The 14,681-nt window shown below is 40.4% G+C and overlaps 1 long non-coding RNA gene across 1 annotated transcript in view; it reads right to left on the bottom strand.

Moving 5' to 3' along the window:
* Positions 1–1,632, bottom strand: part of LOC132908351 (uncharacterized) — a 235,262-nt gene extending 233,630 nt beyond the window's left edge. The window contains exon 1 of the long non-coding RNA XR_009658352.1: positions 1,622–1,632. This is a non-coding gene — a long non-coding RNA (uncharacterized LOC132908351). The remainder of the gene's footprint in view (positions 1–1,621) is intronic.
* Between the last annotated feature and the right edge of the window lie 13,049 nt (positions 1,633–14,681).

Here is a 14,681-nt window from a genome sequence, read left to right as displayed (position 1 = left end):
CAGACGAGCGTGTTGGTGGGAATATGTGCATGCACCGGAAATATATACCAGGGTCTCGATATTACCCCCGTCCAGAATACCGCAATGCATACTGAGTAGCCTTTCCCGTTTTCTCTATTATACGGTCATCTAACATACATAGCATATCAGATTCGCGAGTAATAATGAATCTATCACTGGTTCTATCATAAACAAACGGGCCGCTGTCATAAGTTCGATTTCTGGTAACGCAGGGCATCGAGGAATGAGGAATCGGGAGGTGGTTTCGATTTTGCTTCCTATGGTAGTGGTGTTCATCTCGCGCCTGCTATACTTTGAATGTTAATATCGAGATGCCGGTGGTCGGGTGGCGTTTGCCCGTATCGTTGTTCCACGCGTTCTCTGTTGCTACGTGATCGCGCCGGTAGCAGATGCCGAGCGTCTCTGTCGGCGTTTCTCCTTCTTTGGGTAATTTTCGAACGTCTGTGACCACAGTTTCGTAATAGGAGGAAATTCAATCAGTGAAGAGGTTTCAGGCTTGTATTCGAGAATTTCATGGATTTAGAAGATGGCCTGAAATGTTTGCCTTTTAGATAAGATTTGGATAATGATATTCGGTATAAATTGAATTATGTAAATCATGATAAGAAATAAATCAGACATTCCAACAAAAATCGTATTTTTCAAATAGTCGAATTTTGTAAACTTAGAATTCCGTTGTGTAGTTCAATGCAACATTTGTTTTACCATTGGTTAATTTCTTTGCAACCGCGAGCCACACAATTTTCCGTAAAGAAAATTGTCTGTTTATTTCATCGAAACGGCAGATGGACGCGCGAACACCTGTTGAACGTCTGTTTACACTGTAAAAAGGTATAATCTTTGTCCTGAATTGTAGATGCGTCGTTTATCGTTTTGTTTCGTCGGGTACCATGCAATGGTCGGAAAATCGAATCGTTCTCCACGCTTTTGTTTAACGATTGAGAAAGTTCGCTCGATGAGATAGTTCTGCAACATTTCGCGTAGATAACGAGATAATTCGGAGCGAACACGGACGTACCATCGTTTCGCAACTTTGGATGAATCCAAATTGGAAGTTGCTGCCTTCTTCTTTTCCAATCACAGTCAGTCGGAAATTGGAAATTGGTGTTCGAATCCCCATTAACATTTCTCGCTTGGACTTTGTTAGCATTGTTTGAATTTCGAACGAGGTTTGGCGGCGCATTGCATCGACGATGAACATGGAAAATAACAGGGCATGGAAGCGGAATTTTAAATTCCATCTTATGTAATCTCTTTCCACGATTTATACATTAGTGAGGGAATTTTGCTAAGGCATGAATTTTGAATTTTCAATTTTTATTTTAAGGGCGGATAAAAGAGGTAGATAAATTCTATTATGATTATATTTAAGAACAAAGATAATCACTAACGACGCATGAAAAACAATAGTTATTCAGACAATTTTCTATAGTGTTTACTTATGAACGAAACTTTTTAATCCATTGTTAAAAGCTTCAGTCGTTTCAGAGGAAATTACATGGAACAATAGGGAATACGTTGCGTTACGATACATAAACTTTATGCATCTTCTATACTACATAGAAGATAGAGAATACTAATGATCTCATGATTCTCAGACGTTGCTTTCAGATAAACTCGGAATAAAGTCGGAAGCATCCGGTTAGAGCGATATAATCTCATCAAAATTTTCCCATTTTCGCTATTTTTGTTATAGATACCAGTCTCGTTATACACGCAGAAAATCGAATTAAGTCGGCATCCAAGCTTGGTGGAATGAATCATTCGCGATGGATCATGGTTTTATCATCTCGACGCTGTTAAAAATGCCATGTAGCGTGCAGTCCTGTCGGAACAGAATTTAATAAAAAGCCGCGGATCATCTATACGACCTCGTAACTGCAACTCGCTCGTAAACCGAACCGAATGCCAAACTCCTTTTTGCCTGTTGTGATTCTCTAGAGGCGACGGTATAAAGCGATAATTAGAACGTTAGATGTGTTTTCAACGAATTTCATTACCTCCGCTATAACAAGACATAATATAGGAATGACAAATAAATCAGCGTCATCGTTAAATTTCCCGTGAAGAACGTCGATGTGGAATCGATACGAAACGATAAATGGTAGGGAGCATTGCCTTGTCGATCGTTTAGTCGTCGCGCGAACAATGTTACTCTGTTTCATAAACATACGTGCACGCCAGGGCACATGGATAGCAATTGCAAATTTGAAATTATTCGTACGAAAAGATGGCGGATCGATGCCGACATGGACGAAGCGTCAACGTAGAACGTTATATGTATTTTTCATTCGCTCGTAAATCTCAGCGTTTGAATATCAAACGTGGAACGTATATACGTATGGGTGTGCATATATCGCGAGGATTGCAAAGTATAAGCGAATATAAGGGAATGCTAACAACATTTGCATTTTATGAGGCACCCAACATGCTCGCCGAACCCCACAGGGTGTATCACCGGTGGTCTTTTCGAAATGGTCCGTCGAAACAGTATGCTCAAATCAGCTTTCCCAGATTTCATCGTTAAATCACCATTATGATTGAAAGGTTTATTGATTTTTCCACAAGTGAAAATATATAGGATTATAAGTGGATTCGTGTTTGGATTTTTGGATCCTCTCATGCGTTTCTAATTATATGAACTTTAAGTGCTTTTTAATTTAATAATCGTGCGAATGTATCGTTTAAGATAGAAAGTACAAGGAAGAAGATTTGAAAAGATACATTAATACGTAAAATTTTGTCTGACTTTATATAAAATTTATTAATAGGGTTGATATTCATTGACAAAATTAGGTTGTTAAAGTGTATATTGGGTGGTTATGCTGTATCTCTTATACACAACTTTGCACCAGTGTGTGGTAAATGAAGTGTTAAGTACCATGTAAGGACTTCATAACTTACAGGTTGAACTTAGGGAAAACCGTTGAGAGTTAATGGAGTAACAGTTATAGAAGTTTCAAATTTAAGTACAATAATTTACAGTGCATACGCCATAAGCGTGCGCTCGATTCCCCCTTTGCAATCATTTTGAAGTCAGTAAACAAAGCTTTAAATAAGCTCCCCAAGCACATTGGTGCTGCGTTGCTTAGCTTGTAAAAAGCGGGTATATTTTAACTTTAGAGCTTTAATTTTAATCCCATCATTGCATTCCACGAGCAATCTAAAACAAATTTTTATCTCGTATCAAATTTTTCAAAAAAGTTCACTAGTTCTTTGTCTCGAATTGCTATTTTGTTCAGCGAACTTTATTAATCATGGATACGTATAAACTAACTAGAAGTCACAATTAAAACAAAATGTAACAATAAAATAAAGTTTTCTTTATGTTTAAAATGATGTACTCTCGTTACAACGAAAGAAGAAAATCTCCAAAATAATCTGACAAAGTAAAGTTTAGCTTACCCAATAGCAAACCTAAACCCTAATGTTCTCAGTAATGTGGGCAAAAATAAAAAGGAAGGGCATTCAACAGAAAAGTTCAAACGCTGAGGCGTCTTCATTTAGTAGATGCTGACGGTTGTAGTAAGCATTTACTCTCGAGCGTCTTTCTCTGTTGGTTCATCGCAAAGACAGTCGCTTACCACGTTTCACCGAAAATGTCAGAGTTCCTCGTGAACGTGTTCTCTATGATTATTTATGGTTAATACGTAAGAAGCTTTCTGCAACAATACCAGCTATCAAAGCGAATCTCGAGCGACTAGGATTCACCTTTAATTAGTGTACAAACGAATCGACAATACATGGCAATGATTGACACGGAATGGTTAGCCACAATGGGCGCCATGCTGATGCGGTGAATGTATAATTAGCGTCAAGTGAACTGTCAGATTGCTTTGATCTCTGAAACGTAATGTATTTTTTTCTACTAACTGACCTTTGACACGGTGGCGATACAGCAAAGCACCGCGGAGTGTCGCGGGAAATATCGAAAACTTGCTTGAGGAAGTGTTTGGCCTGGTAGTGGATATCTGAGTGAATAATCCGTTTCAATTAATAATTTATTACCGTTATACAACATAAAATGGCAAAATTTTTTATATTTTTGCTACCCTTAAAACTTGTAAAAGATTATTCATATCTTTAATTGGATTAGTCTGATAATCGATTTGTAACTAATAATAATTTCATTTATCAGCGAATAAGCCATTTCATCGGTATCGTAAGTCACAACGATGCATCGTTACCCAGTTCATGGGAAATTTGATGAATAATTTCTGGAACCAATGAAACCGTAGTAGTAACAAGTGAATAATAATCAGAAAGCGTGCATAAGTCTGACATTAAGTTTTGATTTCGCGGCAATGACCGCAGAATAATATTGCTTTACGGTTGACGGAACAACTCTCTTATATATCGATGTCGAAGCGTGCCAGTGACTTTTATGAATAGCTTTATGCAGGTAAAGGAAGTAGTTGTTAAGACGACAAGGGAATCCACAATCGAGATCATGGAATCAGGCCAACGACCGTAGTAAAACATTACTTGTAGAGAAGTTGGTTTCACGCACTTAGGTACGTCGTAAAGAAGGCAAGGGAGGAATAGACGCAGAAAGAAGTGGCAGGGAATTTACGTCAATTTGTAAAAAACTGTCGCTGCGAGGAAGCTAGGCATTAGCCGACGATTCTCGCGAGGATCCTACCACACTATTCCTTGGGTTTGAAAATTCGCCTTTTTCTTTCGCTCCGCGTTCGCACGAAAGAGGATTCACCGCCTGGGTCACGTTCTTTGGTTTTGTAACCGCCTGTGACAATCACGAGATTGGTTAAGGATTTAGTTTGCGTATAACAGTGGATATATAAGTGTCCAATAAGATATTCATTGTATTTCGCCTGTGCGTTTGACAGATTATTCCGAGTAAATAATCATAATGCCTACATACAAAAGAGAATAGAAAGAAAGAGAATAAAAAGAAGAAAGAATGAAGCAACGAGGTAATTCATCGAATGAATTTTAATCATCTTTACGGATTTTTATTATGGCAGGTTGTTACAATACAGGTTACAATACAGATTGTACAAATAATTTCGCGAAAAGCAAAAGAAGGTGGTAATTAATTTCTATGAAAAATTATGTTGTATCATATTACCCAATTTTAATTACATATTGCACGTCCATAGGGAATAATGTAATAATTACAGTTTTCATTTAGGTTTGAGAAGGACTAACTAAAAAAGACGAAATGATAAAGTATCCTCATTGTGAAAAATGTAATATCTAAGATATCCGATAAAATTCTTTTATTACATTACAATTTGAGATATTTTTTATGTGTCGTCGTAACATAGGTATATGCATGTTCAATCGAACAGCGTAGGTAGAAACTTTTATTATTTCATAATTAATGATGAGGATTTCCTTAAATGAATAGAATCTTAGGATTACGATTTTCACGTTACTTTAGCAATTGCTTAATTAAACAAAAGCCCGGAGAAAGTTGGAAGAGGTCGGAATGAAAGATCTTATGAATAAATAAGCCCCGGCTCGATTCGCTGCAGCCAAGCGCGATACGAAGGAAAAAACATGGCTTTACTGCATTAAGTTAGCTGGTTCTATGGCTCGTTTCTTCCACTGACTTAATTCTTTTCACAAGTTCTGCTTGCCTACATGCGAAAACGTAATACAATGGAATAATGTTATCATTATAAGGTCTGCGCTAATTTACGCGAATGGCGTGTATGTTTCAAAAATAAATATGCAGCCAGAAAAGTTGGACGCTTAATTACACGCACTACGTGAAATGACAGCTGGTTTGCTGGTTCGTCTAGAGCGCGCATGGGGACGGAATGTCATTGATTGTTGTTGGTCTTTAGCAATAATTGACGACGATAGAACATGTGAATGTCCATTAGCAGCAAATTGAAGGTTTGTTTGAATGGTTAAGAGAAGAGGATAATTTATTTGGCATCGCGAGTGCTTTATAAAGATTAATTTAATTTGGTGATACTGATTAAATTAGTTTTGAAGAAAGTTTAACCGCTTTCGTTTGTTTCATGCGAGTCTAAATTTGACTCGCTGATCCTTTTTTGTTAGATCGTTCCATAAATAACGTAGTTTTCTGACGAATGAGTGTAAAACAACGAAAGTCGTCGCAACTTTTGTTGATTCTACATTTTCCATTTAGCTTTATCCTCAGTAATCACATTAATAACAAGTACAATTCGTCGCAAACACTTCTTGTCGCAAAAGTCCCATAACGAATTGACGTTAAAAAAATCGGAAAATTCGGGAGGCAGAGGGCGGAACGTGATAGCCCGGGGACGGTGAACCGAAAGGTATACAGTCGAAGAAGGAGCACAAGGGGTTTGGCGGGGTTGGTATGCCGTTTTTCATTTCGTCCATTGACGAGGTACACAATTCAGGAGCCTATTATGGCTGTTATTCTTTCACTGGCCGACAGCTTCGCCCGCGGTGTATACGCGCCACGACAGACAGTCGCAATGACGTTCGCGCACCGATACGTTATTGCGTTTCGTTTCGGTGCAACAAGCGACGCAATATACTGCTTGACAGTGTGTTCCTCCCGAGCGCTGCGCATCCTGCGCGTGTTTATTTACTGCGCTCACAAACGATCGACGACTCCTTTCCTTTCCCTGGTTCCATTCGCGAGGCAATCACGATCACGACGATAACGTGCGACAGCGTTAGCGCAACCGCTCTCGGTGCGAGCCGCGTAACTCCGATTCGGCCCTTTTGTGGCCACTCGTAAATCATCCACGCGAGATCGTTTCGACTAGCTTTCCAGCCTTTCATTGGCCACCCGATTTTTGAGGATGATTTGTCGCCAAAGAAATACCTTTTTGGTCTGTAGTCCATCGTTTCGATCGCAAGCTGCACGTTTTATAGACCAATTGTAACTCTCCGCGATCCTTTGTCGGGGTGTAATTGTTGTTTCGATAGGAATAACCATGTCAAGCCTTTTCACGAGACGATGATGATTCAAAGTTTTGCGTAGCCTAACCAGAGATGCGATTTTGGCAATTCATTTTGTATAGAATATTCTGTCCCAATGAGCGTATCATTAAGATTCTCTTTTTTAATCATCACCCTTTAAAAGCTTCTGATAGAATCAGCCGTAATAATTTTGCGACCATAGTCATGATTGGTCGAATTTCACAAACTAACCTTGACTGTATCCGTGATACACTTCTAATTCTCGTTACTTGAAGGCGATACATCAACAACACGTGTGTCTTATAATCAGCATAACGTTGTCGTCGAACGAGCCGGTTAATTGTTTCGAGAGATGTACGAGATTGACCACAAACAGCGAACGGATGACGGTATCTTTTAGAAGGGCGTCGTACAAAAGAGATTACCAACGACATGTCGGGCCAATTATTGGCCTGAAGGGTAAGAATCGATGTCACCGGCGTGGACAATCGTCACGGAACAGGCTTTTAACGTGGCGAACGATCGTCATTGTTGTCGTTTGCCGCGTTTCACCCACGGCTGCGCGTCGACAATTCTATGGAGTGTCGTTGCTTTCCTCTTTCTCTCTCGTCTACGCAGACCCTCCACCATCACCAACAATTCCTTCTCTCGCTCCTCTGTCTTCTCTCTACCAACGGTTGCTCTGGCACACAGAATCGTTTCAAGTTTAGCCCCTCGTCGTACCGTGGCTTTCTCGTTTCAACACGGTCTATGGTTCTACGGGGTAGCATCGGCCACAACGAGCCCGTTGTATCGGCGTATAAGCGTCGTACACGCCACGATGTGGTGTGAGGTGAGATTTACGAGCTATGCGGGATCCAACGTACACACAGACGCGACTAGCTAGTTGGTGTTACGACTAGCGAGCCGGCGTCGTTGTGCTTTTTCTATAGTTCGGTGATTAAACAGTTTAATATCACAAATACCGGGCTGGACAATACGTCGGTCTCGACAGGTTGGTGTGGGTACCGCACCAGCGGCCGCGTTCGCGAGCACCCACGACACCCTTTGTTCCCGCTGCGTCTGGTCCATCACCTCTCCACCCTCTCTCTTGGACCGCACGAGGATTTTTGAGATATTTCGTTTTGCTGCATCTCTTTCCTGTTCTATACGCTCGCCTTCCCTTTTTTCACCTTTTGCCTTCTGCTTAAAAAGGCACGAGACCGGGTATGGTATTCAATTGTGTCGGCGTGGCGGAATCCTTTTTGGATAGTTGTTATATCGAATGGCGATGCGTTGGTTTTTCGGGAAAATAAGAGCAACAAACTCGGAAATAGAGGCGGCGAATGAAAAATGAGATACGAGGAAGTTTGAAAGGAGAATTTATAATGCGACCGGACAGAGGTTTCCGGGGAGAAAGAGTAATAATGGAGGCTGTTAGAGGTGCTGCGGTAGGTTGTCGTGGTAGGTGAAATGCAATTTTGAATGTGTATTACGGTATATGCGTGCAATGTGTGTTTACGGTGAATAGGTGTGTACGTAGATTTTAAAGTGTTAATAGCAGTGGCAGAATTGCTTAATACGCGGAATAATGAACTAGCGATACGTTTGTGGCGTACACATATTTGAAAAATGTGAAATTTGGTTTTGGGCAATTCCATAAAGCACCTTAATGTCGAAATACCGATATTATCGAGACAAAGTTGACAAAGGTTATACATCATTGCGGAAAAATTGGAAACCGCATAAACGGTCCACAGCAGGAGACGTTCAAATAAATAAAAGTTGCTCTCTGACTTCATTCATCTAGATATTTTTCTTCGATAACAAACGATATTTCAAACGAAAAAGGCTTGTCCGGTTCTTGTTTTACCTATATTTCATCAGAGATAAGAGCAATTATTTTGTAGAACGGTCTTTGTTGTTCGGAGATCGCTTTTCAATCCGTTTATTACTAAGCTTTCAGGTTTGAACTTCTTCCCGCAGTGAATAGATACAAACAAACCGGGCTTGAACGTTTCTTTGGGGAAAATGAAATCGTAAAACTCTCGTCACCGTAAAAGCTCGAATCGCTGAATGCAGAAATCAAGCATGGAGATCTCTTGTTTCGTCAGAAAATAAGAGAGACGAAACGGCGCGTGCACAGTTATGCCAGGACGAGTTTCTTAAACTTTATCTTCTTCCTCGTAACCTTGGCTAAATAAAAAGTTTCAATCCATCGTGTCTCGTGCGTTTATCCCATAAACGTGAAACTGTCTTTCGCTGTTTTAGTTTATTTAATTTTCATCGTGATATCATATTTCTTTTTTTTAATCTCGAAGGTCATGTGCCACAATGGTAATCTTGTACAATTGAAAATTACGATTTTATTTTCCGTATTATATATATAATTGCTTATACGTAACTTGTATATAATTTCTCATTTGTACCGAGAACAAAATTAACAGGCGAAAACCTAATCCCAATGGAGAGAGAAGAATAGAAAATTCGTGGGGGATTGGTAAAGAAGGTGAGGAGGCAGCCGGTGACCATCTCCAATCAGCCGACACTGCGGTCGAATCGATTTTCGTAATGAATTGTGGCTTGGTAACTCCTACCGCCGAACCAATATTGCTTCTTCAGGGTTACAACTTCTTTCCGTCCTTCGAGTCGACCTAAAACACGATCACTTCTAGTTTTCGATTAAAGCTCCAATACTTTGACCACAGAATCCCTTGTTTCTGAAAGGATACTCGTTGCGTTTAAAATTCGGAGGAATTTCTGTTCGTACTAAAACACGGTAAATGTATAATTATACGTTTCAAAATTATTGATGAATGAACAGAAACCATTCGTATTGACTATCGTCGATTTAGTTAACACGTGTGCTGCTTGCTAATATTAATAAATTGTTGCGTTAACAGACAGTGACATGCAAAGTGGAAAAAGTGCGATTCCGATGTTACTTACATGAGTAAGCCAGCCGAATAAATGCAAATCCTACGGGACGGTATTTCTGAAGTATGCGAAATATTCCTGGAATGGAACGTTTATAATGTGTTCCTTCAAGCATGATGAAATGAGGTATCGCGGTCTGATTTAAGTGTGCTATCGTCAAAGAGAAGTCGTGAACGCAGTTCAATCAACGGTTCATCGACTACTTACTCTCGTTTCGTTCGATTTTTTCACATTGTATTGTTTTCAAATAGATCGAATGATTGTAGCGATACTAAAAAGATACTACATACTAAAAATATTAAACCAACTAATATTGTTATGTAATTAATCAATTAAGAAGTTACATAATTAAGATTAAATTACTTGATATATGCATTGTTAAGCGTAATAAAAATTGGATGACACGACAGTCTGAACAGAATGGACAGGAAAATAGGGAGAATGAATATCAGAAGCATCGAAAGATCTTGCTTGCTCGGCGGCTAATCGACTCATTATTTCAACGAATCACAACTCGATACGGGAATGATAAAACACTCGTTCGGTCTAAACAGCTGTTAAGTAGAAACTGGTAGTACCATGCGGTAAATAATCGATATTTACCGCAGAAATTATCACGTAGGCGGAGTTCAATATCGTGAACGATGCTCGCATTCTTGACTAGATCCTAGGTTACATCCTAGGCTAGAGGCAGCGCGGGATTTGAAAAAATATGAATAGCGCATTCGCTTTTCAATGTAAAATCCTATACACGACTTATTCCGTTCACGCAAATCCCTTTGAATCGGACAGCGCCGCAGAATTCGGTTTGAAAAACCTTGCAATTCGTCCATCAAACCGGACGCTCTGCGCGACCGCCGCTGGCTGCAATTTCATCGCGCGAACAGATAGAGAAGAGAGAATCGAGGGGGAAAATGGCACGGCGCTGTCTCCGTGAAAAAACGCTAGTTCGCGAAATACGCGTATAAGCGTGTCCTGAAGGTTGCGGACGTAGATTGTTAGCGGGGCTCAATCAACGTATAGGCGTGACACGAACGGCGAGCGCAACCGATGGAACGAGATACTGTGAAAAGCAGCGGGGAGAGCAAGAGGACCGAAAAGGAGGGTCGTTGTCGCGCGCGTCAGTGGAACACAGAGGGAAAGGGGGCGTTCCGTGTGACCACTAGATTAGTTTTGTTCGAGGCAATTTGAATTTAGATTAGTTGTCGCAAATTGCCGCGACCGATCACCGTGCGCGCCCGCTGATACGTGCAACCGTCTGTAGCCTCGTTTCCAGTCACGCTTATTTCTACGATGACGCCGCTCTGATGGTGTCTCTAGCACTCGATGAACGATGAAGCGATCGCTCGTTCGGTGATTGGATCGCCATTTCGTTTTTCCGTTAGAAAGGTTCATGATGCAGCTGCGTTCCATTGTTACGTCCTCTTCTTCGCCCGGGACGTACAGCTGTCTTTTTCCTGAAGAATAATGACAAATCAATTTTTAGTAATCACGCTTCTGTGTTGCAATCAAAGAATGGTTTCTATAAAGTTCTGCTATTAAGTGTTAAATTCCTAAAAGCAACGATAATTAAGCAAAAGAAATGGCGAAAATGTTTCGCTGAATTCAATACTACTTTCATTAACTGATCGTTCAAACGCTGCTGCTCGAATTAGAAGAAATGGCAGCGTATGTAAATAGCCGCGCGAACAGATCGACCATTGGGGCATTGAGGCGTGAAACGAGTCGTAATTAACGCGCGGCATATCACTGGACGAAATAATTACGCGTATCAGTATCAAGTGTCGAATCGGTCCTCGAATTTTCACAATTGGGCCGTGGCGTCAACACGTTTGTATCAGCGACGTCGCGTGCGGTTAGCCGCGTTTGACATTTTCCGTAATTGCATGATATTGGATGGATAGGCAGTCATATCGCTGAGGTCGCAGGAAAATGAATTTAAAAAAAGGGAGCAAAAAAGTAGACGAAAAATCGTGCAATGCGTTTACGTGGACGAGCGCAGGCTGTTCGCAATAATATTCGATCGCTGTCGTCGGAATGGTTGCTATTTTGATAATCAACGAAAAACGTCCTACTGGATCGACAACGATCGGATTATTGTTGTAATTGTTTAGAATTGATAAGGGAAGAATCGTTTTATTATATTTACGTAAATGTTTATGGTACCTATAGAATAGGTACGCTAAAAGTGGTTGGAGTCGCGTAATCAATAACTCACCCACCTAACATACTGCACATGTATATATAGATCCACTTTAAAGCATAACTATACTTAACACTCTTTCGTTTTATCACGATCCATACATCCAAGCTAACTGTACAGATGACAGTAGCAAAGACATTGAGTTCGCAAAGGAAGCGTGTGGTTTCGCGCCTTGCTGTCGGTCTCGGTCTCTCCATTACTTTTCCGGTCAGCGTCGACATTAAAGTAGTTTTCATGAAAGTGTCGTCAGTACGTGGAACGTGGTAAAACGCGGACGATCGCGCATACACCGAAAGTCCGAGGTGACCAAGCTAAGCTCCTAGATTCGGTCCGGTGACGAGCCTTCAAAGCGTCAGGATGTCTGCGGAAATTAAATTTCTCCGGTCAAAGTAATTCCTCACACGTATCCGCACTCTGGATGACTGTTGTCCTGCAGAGGGTGAGAAACGCCGGCCACAGCATTCGAGAAAGGCTGTCCGTCCTGTTTCTTCGTCGCTGACCGTTGAAGGCGATCGAGGAACGCTGAAAGATCCTGCCATCCTCCCTCGACCGTGTGTCTTTTGAGGTTTCTCGATTCGCTTCCTCTTTCGTTTCTCGTCTGTTCGGTGGTCCGTCACGTGCGGCTGTTTCCTCCTTAATGCGACGGTTATCCCAGAGATATGTAAATGGATCGCGACTTTTCTTGTGGATTTTTCATGCCTGTAACGTTTTTAATGGATTGATATTATCTAGATCCAGAATTCCCTCAACCTGTGGATCATTACCCTCGTTATATATAAATAAATATATATATTATTCCTTTTTGGCGATCATTACGGTTGTTACAAAAAATTAAATCTTATATTGATAAAACATTATACTAGAGTCTTCAGAATAAGATAGTTTATAATTTAGTTAACACGTAACTAGTCGATAAATAGCAAGTTACTAGAACAAAATGCATTAAGTATAGTGTAAGGCTCGGTGCTATAATTACCTCTGTAACTCGACTTCGCTAGATTAATTACTCGGGACGCGAACTAGCACTATTGCAGCGAAATCATTCCCTTTACATTCAAAATTTTTGTCAAAAGAATATCACGCAGGAAGCTCATAAATATATGGGAGACATTGGTGTCGTATTTAAGCGAGAATAATCTTTTCATCCAGTGAAAGGAATGCTCGAGGCTAACAGTTGAAGAGAGGAGAGGCGGCCATCCCCCCGAGAGTATCTCTTAAGACCGATTCACTTCACTCAGTTCAAGTCGTTTCCCTTTCTTCCTCAGCTTCCTTTTCTTTTTTCTTTCTTTTCCTCCCTTTTTTTAAACGTTCTCCTCCGCTCGACAGCGCGTAGAATCCTGCTGGCCGCGCGTGCTAAATTTTTTTTTCATATGCTGCGTGGTCAGAATTTATGCGACCGAGATCCCAGGGCAATAGGGGAGCGTCCGCTTGGCGGACAGGAATGAATAGAGCGGCTGGCTCCCGGGTACTTTACAAATATGTGACCAGAAAACACATCGAGAACGTGCGTCCCTTTTCCTCTTCGTTCTCTCTCTCTCTCTTTCTCTTTCTTGTTAGATTCGATATCATCCCACTTTCGACTGCCCGTTGTCCTGGTGCCTTCACTCGTGTGAATTTTGTTCACTTCGTCTCTCGTTGTTGAATTTCACGGACGGTGCTCGTAGCTCTCTCTCTTTCTCTCTCTCTCTCTCTTTCCCTTTCTTTTTTTTGTATATTCGACGATTTTTCTGCTTGGTTTTTAAGTGCTCTTCCCCCCCCCCCCCCCCGCCCTGTTCGACAGCTTTTGTATTTGCTTCAGAAGGAGAGCCTCGAGTGTAGCGTTTGACAACTTTCACGCTTACTTTTTGCCTCGTTTCTCTGTGTTTCAGACTTTCTTTACTAGTGTTTTTAATTGTACTTTTTTCTTGTGTCTGAATATTTTTAGATAGTTTCGCCATTTTTGCACTTTGTATCGGAGAATCATGGAGCGTATATAACCATATGCGAATACTGTTCTCTTAATTATTTTCAATTATATTCCATTCCGTTTTTGTCATCCAGCAGCTGGAATATTAAAAGCTAGGCAAAGTTCTTATATTTCTACTTCAAATTTCACTTCATACAAATTGTTACATGTGAAAATACTTGTATATTCGATATTTTGATAGGACAGAATAACATTTCCATTACATCAAAACTAACAGAAAGTAACGGGAATAATTGGCGAATTATTTGCGAAAATTAGTTTGCCTCCTACGATAAAGAATTAAATTATCGAATCTATTATATTAAATGTTACCTAACATTAAAATATACATATATAGGAGCACCTAAGAAAAGCACCTAAATATGAACGGCATGGAATCGATTAAATAACCATTTTTAATATAGATAGTTCACGTTTCTTTTTTCTGTGTCACCTTTTTCTTATTTTCATTACCTTATCTTATCAACATCGTTTTCATTTCTGACCCCATTGTTATTACTTTAGATATCGTAAACTAATACCAGTATTTTCGTGACAAGTTCCAAAAATTGTCTTATTCCCTCAGTCCTTTCTCTATAGATCTCTTTCCCTTTAGCCACCAGCCACAAGTCTCGCACGGTTCCTTTCGCAATATCGCGTTTGCGTTTATAAACTTTCCGGTCCCCGGATCCACATAAATCA

This window comes from Bombus pascuorum, chromosome 6 (genome assembly GCF_905332965.1).
Source record: "Bombus pascuorum chromosome 6, iyBomPasc1.1, whole genome shotgun sequence".
NCBI lineage: Eukaryota > Metazoa > Arthropoda > Insecta > Hymenoptera > Apidae > Bombus > Bombus pascuorum.
This window is presented reverse-complemented; position numbering and strand designations above follow the sequence as displayed.